Source organism: Palaemon carinicauda, chromosome 7, assembly GCF_036898095.1.
Source record: "Palaemon carinicauda isolate YSFRI2023 chromosome 7, ASM3689809v2, whole genome shotgun sequence".
Classification (NCBI taxonomy): Eukaryota; Metazoa; Arthropoda; class Malacostraca; order Decapoda; family Palaemonidae; genus Palaemon; species Palaemon carinicauda.
Window position 1 is genome coordinate 153,846,131 of NC_090731.1, and position 7,500 is coordinate 153,853,630.

General features: G+C 36.1%; 1 protein-coding gene across 25 annotated transcripts in view; it reads left to right on the plus strand.

Annotated features, from left to right (window-relative positions):
- Positions 1-7,500, plus strand: part of osp (outspread) — a 305,916-nt gene that overhangs the window by 120,011 nt on the left and 178,405 nt on the right. The window lies entirely within an intron of this gene.

Below are 7,500 nucleotides of genomic sequence, written 5' to 3' on the forward strand. Positions count from 1 at the left end.
ATGATTGTTGAGATCGCATGAGAGTTAGTAGGCCATTAGAGAATTGAAGTGCCCGAGGAGTTAAACGAATTACTGATGAGATAATGGTATGTTGTTGGTGGAAAGATGATGATTCAATTTAGATGCTAACCCGGATATGCAACATATGTCATATGTATGGAAAGTGTGTGACGTAACACCATGTTTTCATATCTTTGAAACGATATGGTTGTAAAGATAGCAAGAGCTTCAAAAACCACTTCTATTGACTGATAGAATAGAATACTACTTTATTACAATCAAAGGCCGCTCATGAATGGCAGGGGCAAGGCACAGTGACATTGCCCTATCGAGCTAGACAATAGCCTAGAGACTGACCATATACACATATGATCAGCGCCCAAGCCCCCTCTCCACCCAAGCTAGGACCGAGGAGGGCCAGGCATTGGATGCTGATGACTGCATATAGACCTATAGGCTCCCCCAAAACACATCCTTAGCTCGCAAGGATTTTGAGGTTGCAGCGACTAAAGGAACTAACGAGTTAAAGGCCTGACTCGAACCCCAGTCTGGCAGTCACCAGTCAGGAGCGTTACAACATCGGCCAAGCTGCGGTAGTTTTGACCGATATTTGTATAGGAGATGGCTTGGCTGACACTGAATGCTAATGTATGATTTCAAGAAGAAACATTTCCGTATGACAAGTACGATAATTAAATATTTGATATTTATCGCACATATCTTGTTTTTAAAACTAGAATTTCATAATGGTAAATTAATGTTGCAATATATTTTGCAGGGAAAAAACACAAATTCAAAATATATATTAGGCCACGATGCGATTGTTGGTAAAATGCGCCTCTCTTTGAGGAAGTGCACCCAGCCAAACCCTTACTGCACAGTGAGTTCCTATGTTTAGCCCCGCCCACCTCGTCTGCCATCTCTCCCCACACTATCTGTTTGATTATTCGCCGCGAAGTAATGGTGTGACAGGGCGCATGAGAGAAGTTGCATGAAAACCGGTAGGGGATATTTGACCTTCTGGAGGTAAGAATCCTGTTAAAGGAGTTGAACAGTTCAAGGAACAAGCAAATGATGACCCCGAAAATAGTTTATTGATATCACAACAGATGCAATTGATAAAGTCTCACTTTGTAATAAGCATGAGAGCTTGACCAGAGTCTTGTCTTGTATATTTGAAGATTGGTGCAGTTCGTTGTGGGTGAATTTGATTTTATTTTGTCTTTTTGAATTAGAAATTGTCAGAATTTTAATTTTTTTTTTAATAATTTGTAAGCATTTCGGATATAGGTGGATGGATAGAGATTGGTAGGATTATTATTATTATTATTATTATTATTATTATTACCATCCAAGCTGTAACCATAGAGGGAAAATCAGAATGCTCCCAACCCAAGGGTCCAATTAGAGAAATCAGTCCATAATTAAAAGCAACGCAAAGAATGAATTATGAAATAGAATATATATATATATATATATATATATATATATATTTATATACATATATATATTACTTGAACAAATAAGTACCATAACCATGATAAGCTGTTCAGTTGCACTAATCAACATAGCAGTATGTACACTGTACGTGAGTTATGGAATTGACAAAGAAGTAAACACGTCTGTATACTTACACAACAATATACTTACACTCGGGAATATACTTACACTCGGCAATATACTTACACGAGAATATACTTACACTCGGGAATATACTTACACTCCGGCGGCTTACCGTTCTTTAATGAGTAGAAAGTGGCACCATATGTTCTACTGTCGGCTAGGCCTCAGGAAATAGTAGGCTTCGTTGGCAATTATGTCATCTTCGTCTTTGGCAAGTCTTGAAGCATTGGCAACTATGTCATCTTCGCCTATGACAAATCTTGAGGCATTAGCAACTAAGTCATCTACGCCTATGATAAATCTAGAAGCATTGGCAACTATGTCATCTTCGCATATGACAAATCTTGAAACATTGGCAACTATGTCATCTTCTTATATGGCAAATCTTGAAGCATTGGCAACTATGTCATCTTTGCCTATGACAAATCTTGAGGCATTGGCAACTATGTCATCTTCGCCTATGACAAATCTTGAAGCATTGGCAACTATGTCATCTACGCTTATGAGAAATCTTGAAGCATTGGCAACTATGTCATTTTCTTATATGGCAAATCTTGAGGCATTGGCAACTATGTCATCTTCGCCTATGACAAATCTTGAGGCATTGGCAACTATGTCATCTTCGCCTATGACAAATCTAGAAGCATTGGCAACTATGTCATCTTCGTCTTTGGCAAGTCTTGAAGCATTGGCAACTATGTCATCTTTGCCTATGACAAATCTTGAGGCATTGGCAACTATGTCATCTTCGCCTATGACAAATCTTGAAGCATTGGCAACTATGTCATCTACGCTTATGAGAAATCTTGAAGCATTGGCAACTATGTCATTTTGTTATATGGCAAATCTTGAGGCATTGGCAACTATGTCATCTTCGCCTCTGACAAATCTTGAGGCATTGGCATCTATGTCATCTTCGCCTATGACAAATCTTGAAGCATTGGCAGCTATGTCATCTTCGCCTATGGCAAATCTTGAGGGATTGGCAATTATGTCATCTTTGCCTATGACAAATCTAGAAGCATTGGCAGCTATGTCATCTTCGCCTATGGCAAATCTTGAGGCATTGGCAACAATGTCATCTTTGCCTATGACAAATCTAGAAGCATTGGCAACTATGTCATCTACGCCTATGACAAATCTTGAGGCATTGGCAACTATGTCATCTTCGCCTATGACAAATCTTGAAAGCATTGGCAACTATGTCATCTTCGCCTATGACAAATCTTGAGCCATTGACAATATGGCAAATTTGCAGGGATTGCCAGTGTTGAACCAAGAGGAATACTGAGAGAGAGAGAGAGAGAGAGAGAGAGAGAGAGAGAGAATATCTTTATCGTGAGGGAGGGAGAGAGAGAGAGAGAGAGAATATCTTTATCGAGAGAGTGTTTCCTCATAGCTAACATTCTTGTTGGTCGTGAATGTGTATACTGGCGGAACCTGCCTCGCTGTTACTATCCTTACTACTGTTTACGCTTCCCAATGCCTCGGTGTTTCATTGTTTGATTTCTCCCATTAATCTTAACAATCTGTTCTGTTCATTTTGAATGATGAATATTGGGCCCCGTGATTCATTCTGGCTCGTACAGTTTTTTCTGATCATACGCTACACAAACCCTTTCACCACGTTAAGGTATCTCCATTGAGAAAGGATATATACATTATATATAATATATATAATATATATATATATATATTTATATATATATGTATGTATATCTCTCTCTCTCTCTCTCTCTCTCTCTCTCTCTATATATATATATATATATACTGTATATATATATAGAAATTATATATATATATATATATATGTATATGCTGTATATTATATATATATGTGTGTATAATTATATTTTATATATATATATATATATGTATATATATATATATATATATGTATAATTATATTTATATATATATATATATATATACTGTATATATATATATATATATATATGTATGTGTGTATGTATTTATATTTTTGGCTTCAAGTACTTAATCATAAAGTATAATACTCTCTCTCTTGACATTGGACCCTCTAGGTATTTTGATAATCGTTATCTGTAAACATCCTGTCATTTGCTCTTTTATAATTCATCTCGTATAATGACGCCAATCCTGCATCGTATTTTATAATGAGCCATCACTCTCTTCATTGTCGTTGCCATTGCTTAAGAATGAGAGTCTATATATTTTCAAGGCGTAGGATCCGAGTGGTAATTAGTAATGAATAATTAAAGAGATAATGGGACATTGTCTTAAAGTACCTTGGAATTATATATGCAGAATTAGCAATGAGGAACTTTTTCTTTCTTGCAATGGAAGGGAAAGTCTTAATTAAGAAGTTTCTCTTATTCGGATTTCTTGACACTTGTGATGTCTAAATGTCCTCTGTAGTAGCTTTAATATTTCTTATTCAAAGGCTTCTTTGAGACTCGTATTCCTCATACGCTATTCAGATTATTATTATTATTATTATTATTATTATTATTATTATTATTATTATAATTATTATTATTATTATTATTATTATTATTATTATTATTATTATTAGCTAAGCTACAAGTGGGATTTACATCATGTGATCACTGTGTTTTAAAATTTTTTACACTTTTCAAGTTCTTATTTATATTGAAATTTATTGATCTATGTAAAGAAAGGGACACACCCACACGCATATATATATATATATATATAAGTTTGGAAGTCACATGTCCTGTCAACTTATCACCAGGTACCTAGTTTACTTTCTAGGCTGACTGAAAAGCAATGCGAGTTTGGCGAAGCGAGCCATCTGCTCGCCTGAGCTCAGTGTATCTATATTGATCTCTCTCTCTCTCTCTCTCTCTCTCTCTCTCTCTCTCATATGAATGATTATATATATATATATATATATATAATCATTCATATGAGAGAGAGAGAGAGAGAGAGAGAAGAGAAATGTAAAGCACATATTTAAAGCTTAATTATGGTAATGTGCTTTGTGTTTTTTTTTTTTTTACTCAAATTATTATACTGTACGTTCGATACTTAGGCTATCCCTGTGACCAAGAGAGAGAGAGAGAGAGAGAGAGAGAGAGAGAGAGAGAGACCAGATGGCCTTCACCATCTGGGGCAGCCAGCCGCAGGTGGCGTTTGTGATGTTACCAGTGTCTGGGCATCGATGGGTTTCCCTGGGGTTTGGGGTTATTGGGGGGGGGGGGGGGGGGTTAGAGAGGGGGGGGGGGTAATTTTATGTCCTTTCATTCTGTAGCCTTCTTGGATGACAAACGCCAACACACAAAACTGATAAACACTCAGACCAGGGTTTAAACATTTTAGGTAATTACCTTAGTTTGAGGTAATTTTCATAGTTTTTAGGTAATTTTAATGTTATTCTAAGGTAATTTCGGTTATCTTGCTTCAGATTTAAGGAAATTTGAAAAGTTTCAAGGTAATCTAAGGTAAAACGCACTGCTAGCCCACATAGAATCCAGGAAGAAGACAGGTTTTTCAGACAGACAAGGACGTACCTGTCCTTGCTTAGCAACTGTTGAAAGGGCAGTCGGGGACTAAATTTTTTTTTTTTTATTGTCATTGTTGAGGTTTTTGAATTTTAATTCTTTTGAATCAGATGTTGATCGGGGAATGTTTTGAATAGTCTTATTTGGTGTCAAGTTTGTTTTTGATATTTTGTCTATACAATTTAACTTCATTTCAAGAGAGTACAACAGTGACGATTTATCAGTAAACGAACAATACGTGATATGAAACTTTAAATACTCTGAACGAACAAGGTAAAACGACAGTAGAGGTCCTGTAGAGAGTGGGGTTCCCCTGCTGTATGGGACCGGAAAGCAGCCATCAAAGTTAAGTAAGTACGCATTACCATTTTTGTCGCACTACATCGTTCCGCAATGGTTGCAGATTTACATTTCGTGTCAATTTCTTCATTTTATTTAAAATTTTGCAATGCTGTACAAGTAGCTGTCTGTTTTAGAATAGGCAGACAGAATTAAAATATGTAAATAAACATGACAACATGCGTTTAATAGGGTTACACTAGGAATTGAAGGGTAAACTAATTAAGGATGTAAGGGCCAGTCAGTCTATACAAATTAGACAGATTTACCATTAAATCTCTGTTTTTTTTTTTTTTTTTTTTTTTTTAAGGATAGGATAATCCAGCCTTGTGCCTGCATTGGCTGTTGGTGGGCTTTACTTAGCTCCGCTAAGATTATAAAATCAAGTAGGTTTATTTATTTGTTTTTGTTATTGTTTAGAAGTGAAGAAGATACCTGTTGCAGAGTATTTTTACTTGAGCAATATAGTTGAGACATGCTAACTGACCTATTATTATTATTATTATTATTATTATTATTATTATTATTATTATTATTATTATTATTAGCTAAGCTACAACCCTAGTTGAAAAATCAAGATGCTCTAAGCCAAGGGCTCCAATAGGGAGAAATAGCCCACTGAGGAAAGGAAACAAGGGAATAAATAAACGATATGAGAAATGATTAACAATTAATAGAATATTTTAAAAAACAGTAACATCAAAACAGATATTTCATATATATAATGTAAAAAGACTATATAAACTATACAAACTTTAAACAAAAGAGGAAGAGAAATAAGATAGAATAGTGTGCCCGAGTGTACCCTCAAGGAAGAGAACTCTAACCCAGACAGTGGAAGACCTTGGTACAGAGGCTATGCCACTACCAAGGACTAGAGAACAATGGTTTGATTTTGGAGTGTCAGTCTCCTAAAAGAGCTGCTTACCAAAGCTAGGGACATTCGTTCCTACTATGAAATTAGCTCAGAAATCTCACTAGATCTATTCTATTCTATTTACCAAGGCACTTTCCCAATTTTGGGGCTAGCCGACATAGAAAAAGGAACAAAGGGGGATTTTTCCTCTTCACTCCTCCCAGCCTGACAAAAAGCGCAGCCGAGTTTGGTTGGTACTGCTAGGGTACCACAGCCGCCCACCCCTCGCCAGATATATGCAACAAAATCATCAATTGTTGCATACATACTTTATAGGTACACATGACTCATACGCATTGCCATTTTTGTAGCACTACATCGTCCCACAATAAAATATCGTAGTTAAAAATAAATCAAACGATGGCCTTCATACTCCAACACAAATGGTAATAAGCAACTTGAGAAATCGAAGTTTATTTTTTTTTTTATCTTGGAAGGACAGACCAAATTGTCTTTTTTCTTGTTCATCGGTGCGTCTTTTTACAATTTATTTGTTGTTGTTTTCAATTTTGTTGTTGTTTGTATGTGCAGAGTATGATAAGAAGCAACTTGATAAATCGAAGTTTATTCTTTTTTTTTCTTTTTTTTTTATCTTGGAAGGAGAGACCAAATTGTCTTTATAACTCTCTTGATCTTCGCTGCTTCTCTATACGATTCATTTAGCGTAAATATTTTGTCTTTTGTTATTTATTTGCTGTTTGTATATCGGTATGTGACAGCTTTCAAGAGAGCCTGGATGTTTATTTATTTTTTATATTGGAAGGATAGATCTAGCTGTCTGTCAGTTACTTTTATGTTCATCGTTGTTTCATGGTACAATTAATTTCAAAGGCTTTAAAGGATGCTAATGAATGGCAAAGGCAATCAGGACAATGCCCTAGAGACTGACCATTTAAACGTGTAATCAGCGCCCAAGGCACCTCTCCACCCAAGTTAGGTCCAGTGACCGCCCGCAATGGCTGCTGATGATTCAGTAGGTAGACCTTTAGGCTACTCCAAACCCCCTATCCGTAACTCTCAAGGATGGTCAGGTTGCAAATGCTAAAGGAACTGAGTCTGAAGCATTGCAAACGTTGTCGAAGATGAGCTGTAATTGCCAGAGGTTTTAACCTTCTGGAA